This window comes from Macaca fascicularis, chromosome 18, assembly GCF_037993035.2.
Source record: "Macaca fascicularis isolate 582-1 chromosome 18, T2T-MFA8v1.1".
Taxonomy (NCBI): Eukaryota; Metazoa; Chordata; class Mammalia; order Primates; family Cercopithecidae; genus Macaca; species Macaca fascicularis.
In genome coordinates this window covers 65,083,608-65,110,654 of record NC_088392.1, presented here as the reverse complement: position 1 = coordinate 65,110,654, position 27,047 = coordinate 65,083,608, and the positions used below count along the sequence as shown (strand labels likewise).

At 42.5% G+C, this 27,047-nt stretch overlaps 1 long non-coding RNA gene across 1 annotated transcript; it reads left to right on the top strand.

Annotated features, from left to right (window-relative positions):
• The first annotated feature begins 1,440 nt into the window (after positions 1-1,440).
• On the top strand, positions 1,441-6,588 carry LOC135968260 (uncharacterized). The gene is made up of 3 exons (XR_010582893.1): positions 1,441-1,540; positions 4,119-4,474; positions 4,700-6,588. It is a non-coding gene; the product is annotated as an uncharacterized lncRNA (long non-coding RNA).
• Positions 6,589-27,047: the final 20,459 nt, after the last annotated feature.

Sequence of the window (27,047 nt, the reverse complement as noted above, 5' to 3'; positions counted from 1 at the left end):
CCTCCTTGCTTGTAAATTCCCACTTTTCCTTGTATTCTGAGTTGAGCCCGATTTCTCTTCCCTACTACAAAACCCCACTGGAGTAGCCCCTTTGAATAGTTTGCCTCGCCATTCTTTAACAAGTATCATGAATAACTTCTTCCTTCACAGGGATCGTAGTTGTGCTGGGTGATCCAGGATCCAGCTTCAAATTTTAAGAACTTTCTCAGTAGACCTCAGAGAAGTTTCTGGCTGTCTGTGATCAACTTTGGAAATCTCTCAAAATGACACCCGTTCCCAGACCCTCACCTGCTTTTTGGTTTCTGTATTGTCAAGGTCAGCCACAATGCAGCTGACCTGCAACTTGTCTCCTCTCTAACCTTGTCCTTCCTTCTTGCCAGTGGCCAGCTTTCGGCTCCTGCTCCCACCATCTCTAGCTTTTCCTCAGGGACTGGAGTAGGGCACGGCCACACAGAGGGTCATTTCAGGGTTAAAAATTGAGGCAAACGTTACAAAAAACTAAAGTGGTGACGACCTTGGAAATTGGGGCTGGCTTCTTAATCCTGGGACATCTGGTGGCCTTAGCTCAATCTCCACAAAGCCTCCCTATGGCTTTTTCTGGGAAAAAAGAAAAAAAGAAAAATCCAGCAGGCAATTAAACTCAATCCCCTCCCCCCTTCTCATGTTCCGTACCAAACCACATTGCCAGCCTGTCATAGAGTTCTTTTCTTGACTGCCTTGTGACCCAAATGACAAAATATTTCCACTCAAAGTTTTGGGCGCTTCACCTCCCTCCTCTTTTTTTTTTTTTTCCTGTAAATGGAACCCCAAAAGTTTGGGCTAGATATATTTTTTCCCTTTTTTAAAATGGACTTTTTCCTTCCAGAAGCAATGATTCAGGGCCGACAATTCAACTTATTTATTTATTTGTCTACCCATCCATCCCTTTATTTATTTATTTATTTGTTGTATAAGGTAATAGCTTATGGTACTTACCCAGAGCCAGCTGTTTGCAGGATGCCGAGAGCAGGTGGTCTGGGAGGCCTCTGATGAATTGCAAAAGACACTCACCAGCTGCCGACACTGTGTGTAATGAGCAAACCTGCAAAAATCTTTATTTTCAATTGGATTGTACCTTTAAGTAAGCAAGGGAGACAGCCAGTATAACTACAGACCATGACCAACAACCCACATAAACAGTGTGCAAACACAAGTGATTAATGTACCACTATTTCAAAACATCTAAAGCTAATGAGTCAGATTTACTAGGGTGCACAAGAGAGGGGAGAGGGATGTGGAGGAGGAGAGAACAACTTAATGGGCCTTAATAGCCTTTCGTTGAGGCCTCAGAATTCTCCTGCCTGTGGTCCACAGTGCCATCTGAGCTGGTAAACAAACACCCTGCTGGCCCGCGAAGGCCATTTTCTTTCTGGCCATTCAGGGAGAGGGGTGTTCCAGTTTCAGGAATAGAATTAGGGGAGCAAGCTGGTGTTCACTGCACCCTCCAGTGATCTCTGATGATATGCGGGGATAATGGGTTACAAAGACAGACATTAATAAGGTAAGATAAGAGGGGGAGGTTTATTAATTTTTCAAGTAAGTTAGGATGCCCCAGGGCATGGTAAAAGTGTAAAGAATCTGGTGAGCGATGAGGGGCTTGCCTGATTAATGCAAGTCAGCTGTCCTCCGAGGGCCATAGCAATAATGATGAGATTATGGAAGAACCTACTGAAGACAAATGAGATGCATGTGGAATAAAAACGAAGTGTCCTAGTTACTCTTTTGGAGTGCATGGTGGGTTTTTATTAAGGAAGAACAGAGGTACAAACGACAGCCTGAGGAAGTGGGACTCTGCTTGTTCTGCTCAAGTGCTTTCCGCCTGGGCCTTCCAGGAGTTCCCGGCCTGCCCTGGAGAAGGGCTAAAAAGGCAGTGCATCCAGCAACAAACACCTTCCACGTAGGCAGATCGGAGGCAGCAGGGCTTGGTGCCTCCACCGGGCCCCCATGGCCTGTGGCTTTGCCTCCAAGCACTGCCGTGCACGGCCCTCCCCTTCGTGCTGCTGTTTCCTCCAGGATGTGCTGGGAGCTGGGCTGCCTTGTGGTTCAGACATCCCCTATCTGTTTCTGCTCTGCCACTGCTGACCGATTAATTTGGAGCTGGAGAAAAGAGAACTTGCATTAGTTTTCTTTTCCTTTTCAGAATGCTCAGTAGGTATTATGTCCTGTCTCTGTATGGTCCTCATCTTGCTTGTGTACTTCTCTTCCCTGGCTTGCCATTCAGTCTGAATCTTCCCATGGAGGCAGAGGCAGCGTCCCCACTCTACCCCGGCCTTTGACGTCCATGTGCAGACAGTGGCGGCAGGGACCCTTGAACTTCAACATGCAGAGTTATTTGAGGAGCTGGCTAAAAAGGCAGCTTTAGGTCTTAGCTTCCAAAGAGTTCAGGCTAGATACCAGGAATCTGCCTTTTTAGTAAGCACTTCACAGGTGGTTCTGATACTAGTGTGCTCAGTTGATAGTTTGGGAAACACTTTGAAAGGGGATGAGATGGACCATAGGTTGCCTCTGATAGATTATTCTGAATGTCAAAGTGCCTAAAATTTCACTGTGGATGATTCGCCTTTTTACATCAACTCACAAGAGTTCATAGTAAGATGTCAGTCTGCCACCCCCAGCTCCCACCATGCAGTGGTAACCCCTCAAATCATTTTTAGAAATGACTCCCTTAGTGTGAGTCTGTTTATCACACTGGAGCAGACAGCTTAGAGCACGATGGCCAGACTTCTAGGGAAAGAGTCATGGATCAAGTTGGAAAGGAGGAGGCAAGGGAGCAGAGGACGGCCTGGAAGAGCAAGGACAGTTGGTGGGGAGGCAGGATATTGGCAATGGGTCCCCTGGGGCCAAAAGCAGAAGTGGGGGAGATGGAGAGGAGAAGGGGTCCCGGGGACAGTGGTGAAGCCAGTGGTTCTCAACTTTTTTTTTTTTTTTTTGGTAGCAAAGCATTTCTTTTCAAATGAAATCTAAGTGGAAATTCCAGTTGATAAAGCCAATTAAATAATTTATTAATATACATTTTATTTCAAATGTGTAACAATTATCTTTATAATGATAAATTATATAGATGAAGCTGTTGGAATGAACACAAAAATTAGAAATTGGTGGCTGCAGATAATAATTCAGCCTTAGATCATCTGTAATCAGCAAATTTGCTCAGATAAATGCTGTAAATGACAAGTTTGTTGGCAGTTGGCTTTGCAATTTTAGGAGATTCCCTTAGTCAAAGTGACCTGGACTCTTTGCATGAGGAGCAACAGGGAATTTATATTTTAAGGTTGGATCACTCATGATATTTAGTAAATATTCAAATTCCTCTCATTGAAAGGTCACTGCAGAAAGCAACCAGGACATTGAAACAAGAGTTTATAGTCTCTGACTGGTACAACCTAGCTTGCTATTGCACGAATGCAATTACCCTACAGGAAAAGAAAGCCCCAAGCATAGGCAGGAACCCTTGCTGGCACTGGAGTAAGCCCTTCACTCATGTGCTGTAAGATGTGCTTTTAAGCAATTTTACTTGAACTGTCAGGCGGAGGCCAGACTTTATCCAAGTACCAGTGCAGCCCTACCACATTCCTAGTCAAGGAGACAGTTCTTAGAAACTATAAGAACCTTTATTCCCAGATCTGTACAAAATGATTTACTAATAGGCACAAGTTCACAATGTGCAAAAGGTTGTACGTTTTAAAGACATACAATTTATATTGAATTTATATTAAAAATGGAATGTACTTCCACATGTGTTAAATTTATGTACTTACGTATTTCATGCATTGATATTTAAATATAATGTACATTTAATTTACAATAAAAATGTGTAAGTTTTTTTTCAGGTTGGGGGTTACAGAATAGGAGATAGGTGTCATACATTTGAAATACATATACATAATGAAATTAAAACAAAATACCTATAGAGCCCTTGGATGCTTTCTGAGGAATGCAGGATTTGGAAAATCAGAGTCTTGGGCCAAGACTGCGCCTAAGACAGACCCCATCACTAAGGATAAGGTGGGCAGCAGAGGCTGGACATTGAGGAATGTCTCAGAGTGTCTTTGGTAACACTAGATTTTTCTTTCATCCAGCTACTTGTGCAAGAAGCTACAGTGAGAAAAAAAATAGCAAGAAATAGATGAGGGAAGGAGGTGCTGTAGAGATAAAAACAAAGAAAAGGAGAATGAATTGTGCTGAGATAGAGACGCCTGGATGAAGAAGCTGGCCCTAGCACCCATAAAGCTGGAAAGAAAGTGGGGCCTTGGAAACTTCTGGAAGGATGCGAGGAAAGAAAAAGGCAAGGAAATGAGATGGAGAGGAGGAAGAGAAACTAGGAAGCACTTCGGAAGCATGTAAATTACAAGGAAATGAGGAACAGCCTTTATTGAAACAGTCTGTGAAGTCTGTGCTACCGCTGAGAGCTTCATTTTACTGTCCTGGCAAGGAGGTAGGTGCTCAAAGGACTTTGTCTTGGAAGCCCACTGTGGCTCCCCCGGGCCTGGCACTTTCAGCCCCGTCCTTTTGCTCTCACTGTTCCTCTCTGCCTGCTCCCTGCGGTCTCTTCTTGGCTCTCTCCCACTTAGCCCACCGAGGCCTGGCCATCGAGTAGAAATAGACTTTCATTTTCCTTAGGTCTGCGCTGTGCGTACTGACTAACCCGCTTCCTGCACAGGTATGGCCCCTCTCCAGTGCCCAGCACCTCATTGCTATGGTAACGGAAGACACGCTGATCATCCGGATTTTGCCTCAGAGACCTGGGCTGTACAAGCTGCTTTCCTGGGGTAGCTTGTCCTTTTGCAGTTAACCGAGATGCCTGGGGAGAAGAGCGTCCCCCAACAGGGTGGCAGGCGATGCTTCCAGATGCGGTCACTTGGCACGTCTGAGCCGAGTGTCTCCATAAAAATATGATGTAATTAACAGAGCCGCAGCAGCTGGAACAATTCAGCACCTCACATTGATTTTCCATGTCTCCTATTTACTTTCAGTTTTTAAACTGTCTGCAGTGACAGGAAATCAAAGAATTATAATGGTGTGTGTGAGGGCCCGAAGCTGGGTCGGCATTTCCTTGTGAAATCCTGAGATTAATCAGTTTCCTATCACTCAATCATCCCTTTTCACTTCTAAAGGAAAACTGTCCTCCAAAATGCTACGAAATAGCAGTCTATTTTTGGATATTAAAAACATCAATTGTATTATTTTAAAATTTGAGAGGAGTGTTTAAAAAAAAAGTTGGCCTGAAGCAAAGTTCACTTGTCTGTTTTCTCCTTCAAGTTTAATAGGAGTTGGCAAAGGCATTTGGGTGCAGTGAGACACAAGTACTATATTCACCCTTCCCAAGTTTTGTGGGCTTGGAAAAGTTTCTTGGTGGAAACAAAGAGAGGAACTGCATTCCAAGTTTTTTCAATCACTGAAACGAAGGAAAATAAGTTTCCCCATATGTAGTTATTCATGAACCTTCATCTGAAGCTGGGTTGGTTGGCTTTTTCATAGTTGGTCACTGTAGTTCCAGCTCTGTCAGGCGAAACTCATGAATCTTGGGTTAATTTCACTTTGGGATCCTTAAAACGCTGGAGAAAATAGGCAGAAAGCTGCGGCTGCAGTGGGGGAAACAGGCCTCGGTCTGAAGTCAGCTTGCTCTAGTTCGTGTTTGAAGACTTGCCTCAGATTTAAGTGGTCTTGCTTTTTTTCCAGACTCCCTTGCCGTGGCAGATTCTGTGTCTTGGCCACGCTGTAAGAACTCACTTTTCTTTGTCTTTTTATTGATTCAAGCAATATAACCATTTCAGAAATAATTAGGAAAATCAAGAAGAAAAGTGCTCATAATTCTACCGCTCAAACACAATAGCTATGATTGTTTTGGAGCAATTACTTTGGGTCATTTTCAAATGCTGAGTTTTGATATGATTCTAAGCATAATGTACAAACAACTTTACATGTTGCTTTTGCACTTAATCTATGTCAGAAGCATTTCCCCATGTTATGATTAGCTTCAGTAAATATCTTTTTAATTGCTGCCCAAACAGCTGGAACAATTCAGTCCATCTTATTGACTTTCCATGTGTCCTATGGAAGTAGAGACACTGTGTTAACTATTTCCGTATTTTGGGGCAATAGATCAAATCCATTTTTCACTGTAATTAATCCCATGATAAGTATCTTTATAAATAAGCCTTTTCTCTATCTAAGATAATTTCTTTAGGATAAATTCCTAGAAATTACAGGGTCAAAGTGGATAAATATTTTATGACTCTTGATATTTCTTGTTGATCTTTAAAGCTATTATGTGACTTTATATTATCACCTAAAATGTTTGAGGAATCATGCTTTACGAGGGGATTTTATTGACTAAATATGCAGTACTGAGAGAGCTTTATGTGTGCAGTTTGATGATGCTGACAGATATCATGGAGATAAACATTTTTTAATTTAAAGATGTTCTGTTTATGCTTAACATACAGAAGTTAATGTTAAGCATGATGCCTATTTTGTTTAACATACAGAAGTGACTTTATTAAAGCCATTTCTTCTAAATGTGCAATAAACTATGATTCTTTGCCTGGTTCTAATGTTCTATGTCATCAAACCTCATAAAACTAATTAGCATCATACCCCCTCCGTTTGCCTGTGAATTTTGAAGATGTGAATTTCTCTTCCACATGAAATAGAATTTGGTGGGCATCCCTTTGCTGGGAATAACTCCTTGAAAAATAGAAAAAATACTGAGCGGAAAGAAAGTACATTTTCTGGGAAAAGAATAAGAACCCAGAGAGATGGAGTGAGAATTGTACCACAGAGTCCCAGCAGCAGATGTTTTGGGTGTTGAAACTCCCACTAGAACAGCTGCAGAAATGTAGAATCACATCTGGGCGTGGGACGCGGCTGCATCATTACCTACAGACAGCAAAACAGCCAGATGCTTCCAATTCATTTTAAGGACCAGGCTTCAGGTCTGAACCTGTGAATGTCTCCACTTCCCGACCAACGACTTATCAATTGCCGAGACAGCTCATGAAAACGTCGCCTCGCGGGCACTTTAAGGACAAATCTCCATTGCAGCAGGTAGAGGCAGAGTGCAGCTGCTGCACACCCGGCCCTGCGGCTCCAGCTCTGCTCTCAGGGTGGGGGTTAAAGCCATCAAAGCCCTTCCACATGACGGTTGCTGCATGGCTTGTCACCGGTGCGTGAGGCTTCTGAGGGTGTATTCTGTTTAATCTCTGCTCTAGTTCTTCAAATTCTCATCTCTCTCTCCCTCTTTTTCTCTTTCCTCTTTTACTGTCTCCTCTCTCACTCTGTGTGTGTGTGTGAGAGAGAATCTCACCCTCTCTCTCTTTCCTTCTCCCCAATCTCCCAAATGTAAGCTTCTCCCTAGGACAGTTGAACACAAAACTCGGTGATCATTATGGTAGAAAATGGTTCTTTTTTTTTTTTTTTTTTTTTTTTTTTTTTGAGACAGAGTCTCGCTCTGTCGCCCAGGCTGGAGTGCAGTGGCCGGATCTCAGCTCACTGCAAGCTCCGCCTCCCGGGTTCACGCCATTCTCCGGCCTCAGCCTCCCGAGTAGCTGGGACTACAGGCGCCCGCCACCTCGCCCGGCTAGTTTTTTGTATTTCTTAATAGAGACGGGGTTTCACCGTGTTAGCCAGGATGGTTTCGATCTCCTGACCTCGTGATCCGCCCGTCTCGGCCTCCCAAAGTGCTGGGATTACAGGCTTGAGCCACCGCGCCCGGCCAGAAAATGGTTCTTAAGACTCGGACAAACACTGTGATTTCTGAGTGCACAGCTATTCTGTCATTTCTCTTGCCTTACATGGATATAGAAGTTAGTAAAAGTGGCCCCTGGTGACGGGGCTCCATCCAGCAGACAGGCAGATCACAGACTTCAGCAGCCTCCTGTCTCTCTGACCGAGTACCAAGAGTGCAGGGCAGCTCACAGGCCCTGGGGGAAGGTCATTCAGCATACAACTCTTAGGCCCAGGAGAAAAGAGTTGTTCAGCCTAACCGAATGGGAGGCTGAAAAACCTGTCTCAACTAAAAATACAGAATCAGCCGGGCGTGGTGGTGCATTCTTGTAATCCCAGCTATGGGGAGGCTGAGGCAGGAGAATCGCTTGAAACCAGGAGGCAGAGGTTGCGGTGAGCCGAGATCGTGCCATTGCATTCCAGCCTGGGCAACAAGAGCACAACTCCGTCTAAAAAAAAAAAACAAACAAAAAGAGTTGTTCAATGTGAAAGCCTCACAAGAAAAAAGATAAAAAGATACTCAAATGTGTAAATCTCAACCCCTACCCTACTGATAGTCAAGAGATAGGTTTCTCTCAGGAGTAGCCTGTGTACGCCTCTCGCTCCCCATGAAGTGAGCAGAAGCTGACCAGAAACATTTGGTGAAAGAAAAGCTATCTTCAACCATCACATGCTTAATTTCCTGCAGGACCCTCACTTTTGTTATTAGAAGTATTTTTATTATGCCAAACAACCAAAACCATTCATACAGAGCTTGCAAATGGGGAGGCCAAGGAAGTTGTCTCATCAGCCCAACTGAGGCTTGGATCCATCTCTTCGATTGTTATTCAGAGTCCTACACAGAACCCTCTCTTGAAGGAAGAATTGTAAAATGTAACGGAATCGTAGAAGATGTTAAGATCCACCAAAGAGTTATTTTTGGGGGGAGAGGATAATTTTACAGAGGAAGAAATGGAAGCTGAAAGAGGTGAAATAACTTGCCCAAAGTTTCAAAGTGGAGTCTGGCCCCAGATCCCAGGTAGTTGAGCACCAAGCTCCATTGTGTGTTCTTTGTCCTGCTGCCTCTTTGTTGGCCAATACCACACCAGGGTCAAGTAGGATGTCGTTAACTCTAGAACTCTGGGCTTCTGGTAGTGAAGGTTATTAAACTTGAGTGACATGTTGTGTTGAGTAAAAATGATCCTAGAGTTGAAGAGATGGACATGTTATTCATGTCCACCTATGAGAGGTGTCTCCAGTTGAAACACTTCTTATACAGTAAAATAATAATATTAAAGGAATATTTGTTGAGAGGTGTGGACCAATTGCTGTGGGAGGGACTGTGAAGCACAAGATGTATATCCTGCCTTTAAGGTACTTATAATCTGGTGAGATTAGCAGAGATAGAGGAATCATTAAGTAATATTCAAGATGGTGGAAGCAGGGCTGTGAAGGTTGTCTGTGCTGTGGAGTCCTAGAGGGGATGAATGTCCTGAAGCTTGGTGGGCAAGGAAACCCTTCAACCAGTGAGGTTTGGGGAACGTGTTCTAGGATGGGGGTCAGGGTCTGAATTTGGAAAGGTGCAAAGGACTCCAAATATAGAGTAAAGGAGAAACAGTCCAGAGACTTGGAATTTGAGAAAAAGGGTGAAAATGAGAAATGATAAAGCATGCTCAGGGAGTGGCCATTTTGTGTAGTGTGCGAAGCAGAAAAGGCTGAAAAGAAGACTCAGAATTAGATTGCAGTAATCTTGATGACCCTCGGGAGGCTGAGACAAGAGGATCTCTTGAGCCCAGGAGTTCAGGAGTTCAAGGCTATGGTGAGCTGTGATCATGCCACTGCACTCCAGCCTGGGCAACAGAGTGAGACCCTGTCTCTAAAAAAGAAAAAAAAAGAACTTCACTTGGGGGCCTTTCATTTTGTTATTTCTCCTAGAGCATATTTTCTTAAGACTAAGACAGCAATGTGTTTCTTATGGGCAATGTATCTTCATTGCTGAAGGTCTTAAGAATTATCATATAGTTTAATACAGGCAGGAAGTTACAGAGAACAAATATAATTTGAAAGAGTTAAGGTGCAGTTTAAGAAGTAAAATTTAGATCCTGGATCCCTATGTCCACCCACAGGGCTGGTGCGTCCACCTGCCTAACTCCAGGGAGCCTGGGTCATGTGGAGTTTGATGGGGAGAGCGTCCCCTGCGGTTGGGCGATGCAAGGCTGGCTCATGACCATTGCAGGTTCATTTCTGCCAGACGCTCCTGGGAGTCAGTACCTTTTCCTTAGTTCCAATGTTATTTTTCTCTCAGTCCAAGCCAGAATCTTCCCTACATAATCTAAAAAGCAATTTCTTTCTGCTTGATTCCCCGATGCCCATCTTCTGTTTCTTTCTGCCTGATTCCCCAACGCTCGTCTTGCATTTCTGGCAAAACAGCACCTGTGCCTGGCTCAGCCTGGGTCTTTATGGTTTCTGGTATCAACAGCAGGCTTCCTGCTTATTCCTTCAAACCTTACCTCCTGTCCGTTCTGCTGTCTGTCTGTCTCATTCTCTCTCTCTTATCTATTTATTTATATTCATTATATGTATTATTTGTATAGTTACTTGTATAGCTATTAAAGTCATCTATGTAGACATAATGTTAGCAATTTGGCCAGGTATGGGGGCTCATGCTTTTAATTCCAGGATTTGGGAGGCCAAGGCAGGAGACTGCTTGGGCCCAGGAGTTTGAGACTGAAGTGAGCTACGGTGATGCCGCCGCACTCAAGCCTGGGTGGCAGAGCAAGATCTTGTCTCTTAAAACAAACAAATGAACAATCCCCTCCCTCACAAATTCCGTGACTCAATTTATCAGTTAAAGGTTTAAAATCAAACCTAGCAGCACTCTTGTTCCACGTTTCTCCACCCCCATTTTCTCTCCATTCATTGCCAGCTACTTCTAGCTATTTTAGTTTTTTTCTCATGTGCCCGCACATTTATAAATAATTTGCTAATGTTGCTAATGCTTGATTTATCTGTTTTAGGTATTATCTATTTACTCTGTATTATGCTCGTGAAGCTTTTCTCTGATCATTCCCTTCCCCTCTCTCTCTTTTCTCTCAACATATTTATAGCACATTTTCATATTTATAGCCCATATTCAGGGTTTACATTATTGTGGCAATGTAAATATTATTTACTACTGAGTCAAACAAGTACTATATTTACATCTAGTCTATTATACAATGTTTTCCCCAGAAGTTAATAACTGTCTCTTTTTTTTCCCATTTGCTTAGTGTTCTGTGAACCTATCACTAGTTTTCCTTGCATCTTCTGACAGCTGTGTAAATGTTTCTCATACAGTTTTCCCCAAGTTCGAGATATTAAATAATACAGAATTCTCCCACCTGGCCCCTACTCCCAGCTTGGAGACTTTCCTCCTAGAGTTCTCCGAACTCCCAGAGTCTGCATTGGTTGCTCTTCAGGCTCATTGAACAGTTGTTTTGGGATTCCTCTCCTGTGTTATTCTGGGGTTTGTTTTCCACTCTCTCCTTTCCTGGATTCCAATTTTGTTTTATTTGTCTTTGTTGATTTGTATTGCTATACAGAAATACCCAAGGCTGGGTAATTTATAAAGAAAAGAGGTTTATTTGGATCGCAGTTCTGCAGGCTGTACAAGAAGCGTGGTGCTAGCATCTGCCTCTGGTGAGGACCTCAGGAAGCTTCTAATTATGGTGGAAGAGGAAGCAGAGCAGCCATCACATGGCAAGGGGAGGAAAGAGCAATGGGGAGGAGGTGCCGGGCTCTTTTCAACAACCAATTTTCATGAGAACTAAGAGTGAGAACTCACTCATTCCTGCGAGAATGGCATCAAGTCAATCATGAGGGACCCACCTCCACAACCCATACCTCCCGCCACGCCCTACCTCTACCACTGGGGATCAGCTTTCAGTATGACATAGGAAGGGTCAAATATCCACATCATAGCACCTTGTTAGCTGATAAAATGTTTTGGGGAAACACTGACTCCAGTTAGTCTTGAGAAAGGGTGCATAAGAAGTATATTTCCTTAGTCTGTGTTTATCTGAGAGTTCATTGTTCTACCCTCACACTTGATTAAAAGTGTGTCTTGGTATAGATGTAGACTGAACATGTTTTTTTTTTTTTTCTCAGAATATCAATTGTTATATTGTTGTCTGGCCTCAGTGTTGCTAGTAAGAGGGCATGATGGCATTCTTATTCCTTGTCCTTTGTGACAGGTTTTCTTCTCTGCCAATTTACAATCTGTTCTATTTCTGATATTCTGAAATTTCATAATATTTGCTTAGGTAGTTTTTTTGGTTATTGTTTTATATACATGATGCTGGGCCTTCTCTGGAAACTCACGTCTTTCAGTTCTGGGAGATTCAACCCCTTATTAGATTATTTCCACCCCATAATTCTCTCCACTTTCCCTTCTTGGAATTTCAGATGTTGGATAGATTTCTTTTTCTTCACTCTCATCTTTTTCTTTGGCCTTTCAAGGAGAGTTACTCAACCTTATCTTCCAACTGCTCTACAGAATATTTTTTATCTTGGCTATTTCCTTTTTTCCATTCTGATTATACTTTTTCATTGCATCTTATTCTTGTTTCATGAATGCAACACTTTCTCAAAACTTTCTGATGATAATAATGACTATAGGGTTGTTTGTTTTTGTTGTTTATTTTTCTGCCCCCTCTAGTGTCTCTATGTCTTCGCAGCCCTCAGAAAAATGTTTATTTTTTAGTTCTCTTTTTTCATAGTTGAGGTCTTCTTCAAATGTCTGGTGATCCTTAGATGTTTATTTATAATTAAGAAGTGGTACACTAAAAAGCTAAGAGGAGACTATGTGCATGGGGTGGCTTGCCCCTCAGTAAGCGTTATCAGGATATGAGTGGGCTTCTTGATGAAGAATGTTTCAGGTGGAGTCTCTGTGAATCTTGCCCCTAGGGCAGTCAGTCTTTCTAGAGAATTATTCTTCATTTTCGTGCCTGGAAGGTATACATCTGGGCACTTGTGTTCTGGAAGCAGAGACAGAAAGGGCACTTGGAAGACAGACTTCCACCTAGTGCCTTGTTTTCAACCTCACACCCTGTTGTTACCAGAATGTGAAGATTCTCTGGTTGAAGTTCTCTAAAGAAGACATGTTTACCTGCCTGGAAAGGATGGAGCAGGGGATGGGTTGGGAGAGGCCAGAGGGAAAGAGCTGGGTAAGAGTGTTTGGTAAGCTGGGGTGGAGTGAGGGAAGAAGCAGATACATACTGTGTACAAATATAGACTTTTTTTAGTCAGTACCTCTGCTCCAAGCCCAGACCTCCCGCCAGCTTCCACGGAACCTGTGGTGTGCAGATGTCTAGTCTGTCAAGGGTTCTGTGCGTGAACTTGTGTGTTCCTTCATTACAGCCTCTTCTCCTTTGCTGAGGTAATTGCCATTTCCCCACCCCTTTCCCCCCTCCAAAAATCTGACATTTCTTACCCACAGCTCTTACCTCTCTAGTTCTTGCTGACTTATGGGTTTACATCTTTTTAATTCTTTTATTGTCATTTCAGTCAGGATTCAGGTGAGAGAAGAGAGAAACATGTATACAATATTTACCATATCTGACCTAAAGGCTCTTATTTTTTTTTACATGGCTTTCTGAGATCACACACAGAGGCCCAGGCGTAGAGAACATCAGGGGCTGTAGTTCATAGCCAGTTTGCAGTAAACAAGAATTCCTTTAAGTCTTGGAGGCTGCCTCAAAGGGAGAAGCCTCACCCGGCTGTGGGGTCTCCTGGCCTCCCCTGCACTGGCTCGACAGTGCCAGAGGCACCTCAGGGCATTGTCTCCCCTTGAGCAACTGCTGAAGTATCAGGCACAGGGGTGTGGGAGAGACAGACCTCTGGGATAGCTTTTGTGCAATGTATTTGAGGTCCGAAGTAGCATTTTTTCCTATTTCACCACAATGCTCAGACTCACTCCAAACTACCCCCATTACATTTATTAAAGGGAAAAATAAGTGAAGAAACAAACCTGGGGTTATGTTTCATGGAAAGTTTGTCAAACAAGAAAGGCTTTTCCTTCTTATCTGCCTGTTCAACTTGTGAGTGGACTGTTAGCAATTAATATTTTCCAAGTTTTCCCAAGTGTCCTGTAGAGAACTGGAGAGGAGCGATGCTTATGAAAAGAATGTGATAAATATAAACAATAGCAAAAGGCTTTGCAGTTAAGAAAGTGCCAAGCAGAAAATATTGTAAGACCAAAACAGTCATAATAAGCCCCTCCTCCCAACAAACAAAAGAAAAGACATCACAGATAAAACACCTTCTCTCTCTCCCTCTTTTAAACTAGGGAAGAAAATCTTGCTTGTGAGCAGCTGAATTTTGAAAATCCTTAAGAGATTTATTAGATATTGATTTGTAACTGCAATTTATTTTTTTCTTTTATCACTGCAATGTTCATTCAATGTCATTGTTATACAATGTGTCAATGGTGGATTAGAAACAGGCCTTCCAATTCTTTTTAGGCTGAGCTTGGCAAGAATTTAGATGCTCTTTCAAATATGAAAGTTTCTGTTGCAGCTGAATTGTGTCCTATGCCTTCACCCCAACCCAATCTGACCAGTGTCCTTATAAGAAGAGGAAACTTGTTCACGGAGACACCAGAACAAGCATAAATAGAAGAAAGTCCCTGTAAGGATACAGCAAGAAAGCAGAGATCTGCAAACCAAGGAGAGAGGCCTCAGGAGAAACCAATTTGCCTACACCTTGATCTTGAAGTTCTGGCCTCCACAACTGTGAGAAAATACATTTCTGTTGTTTAAGCACCACACAGCTGGTGATACTTTGTTGTGGCAGCCCTAGCAAATTAATCTAGTTCGTTTTCCACCATATTTGATTTGAAATTTGGATATAACAAAGAAGATCATAAAAATAGTAAGAATAAGATGCTTCTAAAAACCAACTCTTGCTAACAGTTGAAAATCAGGTATTAGATCATGGTTAAGAAATTTGACACATATGGAATGACATTGGCCCCATCGCCTGTGAGCTGAAGGTCTAAGGTGTTGAGCTGAGCTGAGTTGAGGTGGGGCTTGCAGCGTCGGAACATGGAGCCTTAGACTCTCTGTCCTGAGGGCTTGTCTTCAGTCTGTCATCTCTCAATCTGGCAGGGGGAAGACCCTGAAATAGAAGGTCTCAAAAGGGAAGGGAAGAGTAGATTGAGGGTGTTTCCTGGTGGCAAGTGTTCCTGATGGGAAGTGAATCAGGGGTCCATTCTGCCCTCTCAAACACCAATCAGCATGGACAGCAGCAGCCTGCATTGTGGAATGCTGCAATGGACAGCTGGAGAAATGGCCTCTCACTCACACAGAAGATGCTTAATGGGCAGAGTGCCCTGGAGTCACCTGGGCCATCTTATTTCTCTCTTTCAGGCTGAGGAAGAAAGGAAAAAGTATGCATTCGTTTAACTAGGTACTCAAAGTGCTTGTATCTGGGCTAGTAACTCAGCTGAGGAAACAGCTGAGCACTGGCCTGTTTGTAGCCCCATGCCTGGAGGTTGCAGGTAGTCACGATTCACCAGAAGCCAGTGAGAAAAGCCGGGCCATCAAGTTTAGCCTGTATTCACCATCAGGAATTGTGTCACCCCCTCTGCGAGTGCAATGCTCGTGCTGACCAAGGTCCTAGATCCAAACAGTGAACCACTAAAATGAGTAAAAATAAGGAGAGTTACAAGGACAGAAACAGGAGGAAAGGAGGGAGGGAGAGAGGGACAGAGAGGGAAAGATGGAGATTTAGAGGGAAACAACAAGAGACCTGGGGAAAGCAGACAGAGAATAAACACAAAGAACCAGACAGCCTGGGGGAAAGCAAGTCCCCATGCCAGGGCTGAGAGGCTGGGAGATCCTCACCCACCCACTTCAGATCTGCACTCATCCCCACCTCTTAGACTGTTGAACCCATTGGAGCATCAAGGCTTAAGGAAGCCGTGGAGCCTTGTAAATGTGATATGGTTTCTAATGGATACCCTGTGAATTCCCTGAAGTGGAACAAAAAGGATGTGGGAACCAAGTTAATATTTTTAGGTTTCATTTAAATAGGGGGTTATGTCTGGGATTCAGTCACGTGAGCTGGACATCTCATCCAGGTGGGAGAGTCAAATCAAGAACTGAATCCTGGGGGCGGCCAGCAAGACTGGGGGCAAGGCATGTTCATTCTTCCTAAATGAGTCTTTATTGCAAGAGCGCTGCTTTCTCTCTGGTGCTTGTTAAATACTGTATTTATGCTGTGTATTTGTATACAGTGGGATTAAGGGACCAAACTGAATTACTGATGATGGTTGCTTGAAGGGGTGTTTGACTAGGAGATTTACACAGCGTTCTTAATAATCTTTTTTATTTATTTATGGAATGTTATCATTCCAAACATACAGTTCTGCCATCCCTTAGGAAAGATGCTTTCTATTTGAGGGCCACCAGCTCTGCATGTTGATTTGAAAAGAGATAAAAGAGCATCTGGCCACCACAGCACAGGCTGCACTTCCCTCCCTCTTCATTATGCAGAGAGCTGATGCAATTTTTGCTTCTTTCCTATTTATACAAATAAAGACCACGATTTGGGAAATATGTCATGCTGGCATTAAACACCACCAATCTTGCTGGGTTGAAATGTACACGTTCCATTAACAACAATTATATTGTATAATTAAGGTTTTGATCCCCAAAGTCTGACTTGGAAGCTGCCTCAAATACCGATGGGTTTATCGAAGATGTTAAAATAAATATGCCCCTCGTGTTACCCTCCTCCACTTCCCCACTCCTCGCCCCCCTTCCAAAAGCACCACCAATACTTCAGTCAATGACTTGGTCTGCAGTAAAAGTGGGGTTCAAGTGCCCTCTAGTGTAGCTGTGACTGTGTGGAAATGAAAATAGAAAAGCTTTGAAAAGGCAGACAAATGCCTGCAAGCAGAATCCTCAAACATTCCTGTACATTTGATGGGGCTCCTGTGTACGAGTCCACATGATCAACACTGGGTGCAGGCAGGTGATCTGGACCCCTCAGGATGAGGCTGCCATAGAATCCTGCTGTAATGGTACTCTCCGTCATTCTTTTGTGGGCCTCTCAGTTCAAGTTTAGGTGGAAATTTCCCAAGGTGTATGCAGTCTTGGCACACTCATGGGTAAACAGTCACAGGGAAAGGGCTAATGAGGTTCAAGCCCTTGCACCTGGGAGTGTCTCTTGACCCTTACTCCCCCACTGCCAACCCCACCACAGTCTTGGCACGTTTTACTCTTCCGGCAGCTGGAGAGAGCTCTGACCTGTGTCTCGTCAGTGAATGCTGGTGGTGGTGACAATAATGAATTTCTAATGGCAATTAACACAGTGACAGGGTTTATAAATTATAGATTATGACAACACTCCCTGCGATCTGGTTTTTTCCTTTGAAGACCACCTGGCTATCCATAATGGTCTCATCAGCCAAATCCTGTATTTGTGGGCCAAGAAAGAAGAAGAACAACAATGAAAAAAAGCTGGAAATCTTAGAGCAGACTCACATCTTTACTAGGAGAGTAAGTGTTGGCCCAAGTGCCCCAGGACTGAAGCAAATCAGAGAATGTTAGAATGAGGCACACCTGATTCAGCCGCTAAATAGTTTGGTTGGCTAAGAATCAGAATTGAGGCATTTTCCTTTTCTAGTTCTCTTTGGTGAGGATCTGTGAGCATCCAAATGATGTGAAGAGCAATATGGTTAATCTGCACTACTTCGTGAGTACATGTATTCTGAAGAAAGTCGTGGTTGGGAAAGGTGGGATGGTCACTGCTCCATCATTCCCAGACAGGACTGGTAGTGTGTGGGTGCGTTGACGTTATTTCCTTGCTGAAAGTGAAAATTGGGTAGATTTTCTTCCAGAATTGAATGATGGTGGAGGCATGATTCCTGGTTAGGTCTACACACAAAACACATGATTCTGTGTTTAGTTACTCTTTAGAATCCCAAGGAGAAAATTGGCTCAGGATAGAAAAGGGAAGTACGTTGAAAATTTCGGTAGACTTCCTAGAAATGTGGAAGCACGCGCAATTTGTGGAGGTGAAAATGTTAAGGGGATTGAACAGATAATAAACTCATACTAATACTAAGGTGAATAGGGCAAGACGGATTATTTTGGGAGACTCCTGTGGCAGAAACTATTGACTACTTATCCCAAATCAACCAGTTCCTTCTTCCTTCTTAGTAGCGTACTGCATTTGTTTAGAAACTGGGTTTGTAGGAGCTTCAGAGACCCCTCCCTAGCCCTAGAGGCAAATATTGATTACAGCAAGACAATTGTGGGATGTGTATGGGAAGCCTCTAGGAAATGTTTCTCTTGAAATCCATAAAGGGAAGCCTGGGAGGAATACTTCCTCTTTGCTGGATGTGGCGTCTGCATGTACCATCTGGAATTGCTATAGCCAACTTACAAATACAGATGAAAGCTTTATCAACCTGCTGAGCACAGCAGAACAGAAAGATGCAAAGCACCCTGATCTTGGGAACTGGCCACCTTCAGACTGCTTGCTACATCAGGTAACACAGTTCTCTCATTGTTTAAGTCATTTTCAGTTGGGGTTTCTGTTACTTGGAACCGAAAGCATCTTAACTGATACAACCACTATTTGAAACAGTGTATAGCAAGAATGTTGTCTTTGAAAAATCAACACCATCAGAAGACAGGTGCTGATAAAGCAATTAAATACAATGAGAAGGTCTTTAAGATCCCAGTTAGTTCTGACATACCATGCTCTAATCCGTGGATCTTTGACATGGAAGAAAATAGAAGAACAAAAAAGTTCATGGAAACTTTTGGGCTAAACTATCGAGCCCACGTTGGGCAGTGTGAGTAAAATGTTCTATATGTGTGATTCACATACTTGTGAAATTTAGACTTGCATTTCTTACTTTCCAAAGCGGAGAGTGAAACAGATTGAGATCTCTGCTTAAGCAAACCAGTAATTATAATTGACTAGAATAACTGTAAATTGTTTTCAATTGATGACTGAGTAATCACATTATATTTAAGAATATTCACCCAAATGTCATCTTGAGCTAAGGTATGAGAATATGCCATGTGGCATAGAGTTCATAATGTGTTTTTTGACTAATAACCATAAATAAGTAGGTATTTTTTCTGAAAGACTTGGGCTATGATTTGTAAGAGTGTACTTTATATTTGTTAGGCAATGCATGTCATTAATTGATATAATGCTTACAAGTAAATCCTCTTTAATATACTTCAACATTGACAGCCTTCGTAAGGAAGAACAAATAATGTAGTCTGTGTATATATACAAGTAGGGTTTACTTTTGTAATAAAATAAAATTTAGGGAAGATTAATTAGATGCATATTTATTTATAGGTATATTGGTTGCAAGAAACAAGCAGTTCACAGAAAGCACAATAATTGTAGGGAGACCTTATTCTCAGATTTTCCAAGTCTATTTCAATTTCAAATATTATTTACTATTGTGAGAACAATGGGTATTGATTTTTTGGTTTGGGAAATATGATCTGTCAGAGGACACATTTTGCGTTAACTCTACCCTGCAGCAAGCCCTCACATTGTGTGTGGAGGGGAGGAAGGGAGCAAAAGGTAGATGTAAGGGAAACTTCCTGGAGCCCCTGGATCCATAACCCAGAGGGAGCTGTCCACCTGGGCTTTTCCAGCACCCAGCAGGGGCTATCTGCTCCCTGGGGGCACTGGCAATGACGCTCTTTTCCTGTTTCTCCTCTGCAACACTACGCTTCACCTTCTACTTCTGGGAAAAGGTTAAAGGTTGCAAGTAAGCTCATCTTCCTCACTGATTTCTGCCCACCTGAAACTTGGCCTCCACCAGTCATATATTGTTCTGTGAGTGTGATCAGTGCACAGGAGGAAATGATTTTGCAGGGAGCTCTTGAAACAGATAACTTGAAGTATAGCCCAAAGGATAGTGTTGGGATAGGTCCTCACTTCCATCTTGACTAGAAGGTTGGGGGGAATGGGAGGCATTTCACATTGAGAAGATGACATTTAACTGTAGGGAGGAATATCCAGAGAAGGAATGATTTTACAGGCAGACAGAGGTAGGTTTGAATACAGGTCTGATCCTTGTTGTGTGACCTTGTACTTGAACATTGTTGAAATCTCATGATGCCCATGCAGGGTTGTGGTCATCAGGATTGACAAGATAGCATATGAGGAGCTCAGCACAGCAGCTGGTTCACTGTTAATATCCAGTAACTCCTGGAAAAGAAATCAAGGCAATGAGTTAAATAACATGCTCCAGAAGTGACATCTAAAAGTGACATGAAAATACGCCTTAAAAAAGTCATCAGGATAAGGAAAAGCTGTGTTCTGACAAAATGTAACCTGAAACCTATTGGATAATAGAATGAATTACAGGAGCTCAGCAAATCCAAGGATCTAATTGTCATACTAAGAGATTAAGCTTTTGCTTCTGTGATGTGCTCTGAATTAGGAAGTTTCATTGATTATGTTCTTAGGAAGATAGCTTTTTGAAGGCCCCATTTAAGATTTAGTAGCAACATTATTGAAGAGTTAGTGTCCTGTTCCCTTTTGGTGTTTTGGATTGAACTACAAATCCTACATTGGGAGTCTCTCAAATAAAAAGTATTTTTAGGTGTTGAATTGGAGGCCTTTTCAGGCAAGGATGCCAAGTTTCTTACAGCAACAATGCAGAAACCAGACCAGTCCTCTACTCTTTCTGCAATTTTCTCTTTGGTCTAAGGTAGCTCTGTGAAATTACGTTTTTCTGTATGATTATTTCCATGGCACTGATGAAGTTATACTTGTTTTTTTAGTCGTTTTTGTTCTTTTCTGTGAGACTGAATCATTTCAGGAAAACAGGGTGCTTTAAGTGAATAACTAAAGTTGTCTTTTGGGTTGTCTTTGTTGATTCTTAAGGAACCCTCAAGAATGGAGAGTTGAATGGTGGGGTTAACATTTAAATAGAATAGCTGAAGCAGAGATGACAAACATGTGTGCTGATAGCTTACCAGATCTGTGATGGAAATGTAGAGCATAACTCTGCACTGAAGGCTGAAATCACCTCTGAGACACCAGCAAGACCCAGCATGGAGCCAAAGGAGGACTGATGGAGAGTGGCCCCACCATTGTGAATGCTGGCATTGGAGCCCATCACAACCTATATCAAAACGGGTGGACTGAAATGTGAACTTTCTAGTACTCCAGCTGTTCCTGAGATTCCTAGAACAGGGACACATCCTAGTTGGCCATCTGGAGGCGCATATCTTGGGTCTAACTTATGAGCAAGTGATTTAAAAAAAAAGTGAGGAGCATCAGAATTTGGCCACTAACCCAGACTAATGACTCACAGGGTTGCCTATTTGGAAGTCATGCCTGCTACTCCCCGATCTTATTCATTTCTTAAGTGACATTTGATTTTTGAATTTGGGCCACTTATTTTCAAATTTCTACAGGTGGTAGATAGTATTGAGGGAAAAACACCTCAAATGTATTTTTAAATATAGATGAGCAGTGAGTATAAGGTGGAAGAAATCAATCAGCACAATTATATTTTGCAACAATTATAACAAGTCCCTACAGATAATAACCATAGTGAAATGATGCATAGTGCTTGTCCTCCTGTGACCTTCAACAACACCTCCAGCAGCTCAGTGGTCAGTCATAGGCTGCAGCCTCTCCAGATTAAAAATGCACCATCCTGAGGGGCCAGAGTCACCTCTATAGTAGTCACCCTGTTCTTAAGGTTCTTAGCATATTTTATCTGGGGTTAAGAACCGACTAGTATCTTTTACTTCATAGTGGGGTGAGGTGGGGTTGACACATGCAGGTGAGCTCAGGGACAACCAGCGACATAGAAAGACATAGGGCAAAGAGCTTTTCTAGACTGGAGCTTCACCTGCTGCGCAAGCTGTGACCATTTTCTGTTGTGCATGGAGGCAACTGTTCCTCTGGTGAGAAATGCTTGAAATCATGTCATTCTAATGCCACCCTTTAAGAGCTTTGAACCCATTTGAATGATTGCAACATACTTGAAACTTTCATCTCTACGTATGTTCCTAATTATCTATTCCAAATAACATGTCAAATATTTCTTGGGATTGCTTAATGTGACTGAAGAAAATATTAATGTTGTTAAGGACTTAGAGCAAATGTAATCTCACTTTGTTTTCTTATAATGGGGGTAAGGTTGAATGACAATCTGAGGTTACTATTAATTTGCTCTTTCAGTGAATACATATGAAGCCCCTTTTGTGTTCCAAGCATTGTTCTGGGGGCTACAAATAAAAATAGAAGAGCAATAGATAGGGCATGGTCTGCTTTTAAGGAGCTCACAGTTTGGAAGGGAAGTAGACCTAGCATCAAATAGTAACAATCGATTGTGGCATGTGGACAAAGGAGACAGGCACAAGGTGGTGACAAAGGGCTGAGTGGAGGACCCTGAATCCCAGCTCAGTACTGTTGCTGCTAGAAAGGGACTTATGAGTTCCCAGAACAAAGAACACTTTGTTGTTGTTCAGTCTTCATGGTTTAAAGAGCTTCATCAATGCAGAGTTATTTATGTTATTCTCATATACTGTTAGTTTCAAGAATTTATGAACAATCATTAATCTGCCTACCAAGGTTAAGAAATAACTTTATATCCATACATGCTTTTTAGTTCCCAATGGACTGGCTTTCACATGCATTTTCTCATCAAAATTCAAAAACCTATGAAGCCAAAGGAAGGGGCTTAATGAACATTATCCCCATTTTTCAGATAAGAAAGCTGAGGTGAAGAAAAGTGAAGAGACTAGCTCCAAGTCATAAAGCTAATTAATTGGCAGATTGAGCCATGTGAATTGAGGTCTTTCTAACTGCTTGGACCATGAGTGCTTGTGGATATTCCAATGCTGAGAAGACTCATTCCTTGAATGAGTGTCATTCAATGTAGGTTTCACATGTGGGTTTAATAGGAGTACTGGGTTGGTCATTCCCTCCTTTTAGAGACTCTGGTTCTTTGAATCCTGCATTATGTCACTCTGCATGTTTCTTGTATACTTTTCATTATTCTTTCTCTGTCTCCTCTACCTGCCAGGGAAGTGTTGGTGCTCCACGGGGCTGACCCTGCCATGTGTCTTTCTATCTCTCACACACTCTGGACAATCAAGCACATTTTCAGGGCATCAGTACCGAGTCCCAGATTGGATTTTCTAACTCTGACCTCTCCCCAAGCATCAGAAAAATATACCAGCTGCCTGCAGGACGTCTCCTGTGGATCCCTGGAAGTCCTCTACATTCCTGCCATGTGATTCTTCCCACCACTCAATACTGGAACCCTCACTATTATTCTTAATTCACTTGATGTCAACATCATCCGCCCAGGCACCCAGACTCAAAAGCCATGTGTTTTGTCTCCGTCACATGTCACATCTAACTGCATCATCATGTCTTCATTTGGTCCTCCAAATATATTTTTTGAAATCTGTTTCCTCTTTCTCATTCCTGTTGCCACTGTCCTGTGTATTTTAATGGGTCCTCTAGTATGTCTGTGGGTTTCTTGAGAGCATATTGAGGTAAAGGGCAAGTGATATATTCATTCGAGCATTCATTCACTAACTTCACAAAAAATTGAGACAGATCTCACGGCTACTGAGAAAAACAGGGTTGATCCTTTTGAGAAAATTGAACTTGACCTGGAAACCTTATAGTCTTTTCTCATCCTATCTAGGTTAATTAACCCTGTATTACATAGCTCTCAGGCCTTAACAATGTCACACTGGATAGCTAGCTATTGTCTAGCCAGAGAGCAAAGATTAAATGACAGTTCTTATCAATCATTCCCGAAGTAACCTCTCTCAAAACCATAAGATTCTGCCAAGTAAATGCCTGAGGCTTTGATTAAAAAGATGTTTTGGCCACAAGTCACATCTCTGATTTTATCAGAATTTTTCAAAAGTAACTGTAAAAATTCCAAACTCTGGGAGGGTCTCAGCAAATTAGCGTATCTGTGGTAATTCTGGTAGTTTTTTTTTTTGTTGTTGTTGTTGTTACTTCTTTGTGAACTGATGTGAAATGCTTACAATTCATAAAATTACATCTTATTTAATGAGGTGTTTAGGAATATATTCAGTATCACATTTATTGAATAGTCTTTAGTGAAATAAATAGAGATAAGCAGAATTGGAACCAGCTTAGAAACGAGCAAAGAAATTCCTGCAGAAGAATAGATTTCCTTTAGCCACTCCTTTGATGCCTTTAAAATGTGATTCATTTCTCAAAATGCTGAAGTATAGACATGTTTCAGGAACATATACTGAGTGCCAAGTTAAGGATACCTATTTTGTATTATAGTGATGAGTAATTTGTTCATGCTAAACAATGGTCTGATTGTGAAGATTTATACTCTCATCTTGGTAGGCTTAGACCTTTGATATTTGGTTTATCCAAAGTTTATCAGGTCCCGGGAAAAATGAGTGTGGTGGATTAAAAATGACTACAAATGTCTTAACCTTCATCCCATTGAAAGATGACAGCTAATTCTTTTCCTCTTGAGTCCAGACTGGCCCTGGCACCTGTTTTGGCCTGTAGAGTGTGGTAGAAGTCTCTGCCAGTCTTCTGAGGCTCAGGCCTCGAGAGAGCTGCAGCTTCCAGTTTCACTGCTTGGGACTTGCCCTCTTGGAAGCCAGCATCCCTGCAAGATGTGTGATTAGCCAGAGATTAGTATGCTGTGAGGAAGCCCAAGCTAGCTGTGTGGAGAGACTGATAGAGAAACTGGCCACCAGGGAACAGTGACGTGTCAGGCAGGTACACGAAGCCTTGTTGGAACTTCTAGCCCGGTTGGGCCACCAGCCAATGCCACAGGGAGCAGGACTATTCAGCCTATCCTTGTCTGAATTCCTACCCCACAGAACTGTGAACAAGTAAAACAGTTATTTTCTAAGCTTCTATGTTTTGGGGTAGTTTGTTCCACAGCACTAGGTAATCCAAAGAATTGGCTCATATCACCCACTGTCTCCCCTGAAGGAAAGTTTACTTTGGAAACCAAATCAACTAATGAATCAGAGAATCAGGGCAGAAAGAAATGTTCTCAAGGAGATCTAGGACTCCATTTCTCAGGCTTCGCATTTGATCTGGGAATCGTCTCTTCTTGCCAGTCTCAGAAGGCATTGCCCTCAATTTTCCTCCTCATGAGTGCCATTTTCCCATTGTTATAAGGTGGTCTTGTTAGTTCTTCTGATTACTGTAAGTTTTACATCAGATTATGACCGTTTCATATCAGGTCACTAGTAGACACTCAACAGGGTCATTTGACGAAAATAGAAGGAGCTCCTGCATTGCCGTGCTAGGCACTGTGGATGCAAGAACAAATATGATATGGTCCCTGCTCTCAAAAAGCTTATAATTTATTATGGGGAGAAAAGTCATGATCAGATAATTATAATTCAACTCTAGGCTATGATGGTTTCTTGGGACACATGAGTGATTATTTCTGGCTTGGTGGAAGATTTCCTAGTGAGAGTGATATCAGGTCTTGGCCTGGGAGGGTGAGTAGGAGCTTGACAGTAAGGGAAGTTTCTCAGAGTCATCCTACCAGAGGGAGTAGTGAGAATGAAAGTCTCTGAGCTTGGGAAACTTCAAGGTATGAGGCCGGGGCATAGCGAGAATGAGGGAAGATGAGATTGGAAAGGCAGCCTGTGATCTGATTATGCCGGTTTGTTGATACTCCTTAGCCAATGAGTTAGAAGTTTGTCTTGTTAAAATTGGTGAGCTGTGGAAGGTTGAGGTGAGAGGAGATCACATCTGTGTTCCTATGTCATGGGTCATGGACCATCTTTCCACTCTTTTTTTTTTTTTTTTTTTTGAGACGGAGTCTCGCTCTGTCACCTAGGCTGGAGTGCAGTGGCCGGATCTCAGCTCACTGCAAGCTTTGCCTCCCGGGTTTACGCCATTCTTCTGCCTCAGCCTCCGGAGTAGCTGGGACTACAGGCGCCCGCCACCTCGCCCAGCTAGTTTTTTGTATTTTTTAGTAGAGACAGGGTTTCACTGTGTTAGCCAGGATGGTCTCGATCTCCTGACCTCGTGATCCGCCCGTCTCGGCCTCCCAAAGTACTGGGATTACAGGCTTGAGCCACCGCGCCCGGCCATCTTTCCACTCTTATCACATGATGTGGGACTCTTTCTTCATATAAAGTTGATACTGTAGGAAAGGCACAAATGGATGAGTAACTCAAAGCATGACCCTAGAGGAAGGTGGCTTGATGACCCAAGGAATAGCTTATCACTTTACCAGTTAAGAATAGAGAGAATTAAGATCTAGTGTTCGATAGGTCAGTAGGGTGGCCATAGTTTACAATAATCTATTGTATATTTTAAAATAGGTAGAAGAGAATAATTCAAATGTTTCTAGCATAAAGAAAAGACAAATATTTAAGGTGGTAGATATCTCAATTACACTGATTTTATCTTAGCAAATTGTATGAACGTATTATTATCACATGTACATCCAAAATGTATACATCTATCATGTACCAATAGAAACAAAAAAGTAGGGGAAATATATTTAGATCCTTTTGTTTGACTGTCGAACTCTTAGGAAGTGTAATATGTGCAGGGTGCAAGGAAATGTGACTTTGGAGAGATGTTTTTTCCTGGCCTCAGAGAAAAGAATAGGGTCAGTTCCCAAGGCACTCCAAGGTTTTTGTGGTGAGGGAAAACTGCAGTTTCTCTCAACCCGTGTTGTGCGCCAGAGATGATTACATATCCTTTCAATAACACATTAAGCATTGCTTCTTAGCAAGTGTCCCCTGTAGCCTTAGTTTATCTCAAAAGAATTCTCTGAGGTCTTAGTAAGCCACATTTATGAAAAATTTTGCAGAATGAATATTGACAAGCAGGCTGCTGTCTTTGGCTGTTTTGTTGTGAAAGGTGCTGAGGACTAGAAAATGAGGTTAATGATCTGGGCTCAGCCACTGGCCTGCTGAATTCCAACCACTCATTCACATGGTTACAGAGTTTGATAGGTCTGTAGCGGGCCTACTATGTGTCAAGCACCGTGCAAAGAATGAATGGTGTTCACCTTGCTAGTGGGGAGTGAGCAGTGCAGTGAGGGACAAAGACAGGGAGCACCAAGGGAAGATTCTAGATGGTTGCTTATTGAACAGGTACGGCTGTAATTTTCCCTTTTGTGATTTTTTTGAGGTGGAGTCTTGCTTTGTCACCCAGGCTGGAGTGCAGTGGTATGATCTCAGCTCACTGCAACCTCCCTCTCCTGGGTTCAAGCGATTCTCCTGCCTCCCTTTTGTGATATTTATCTTGAGTTTCCATAT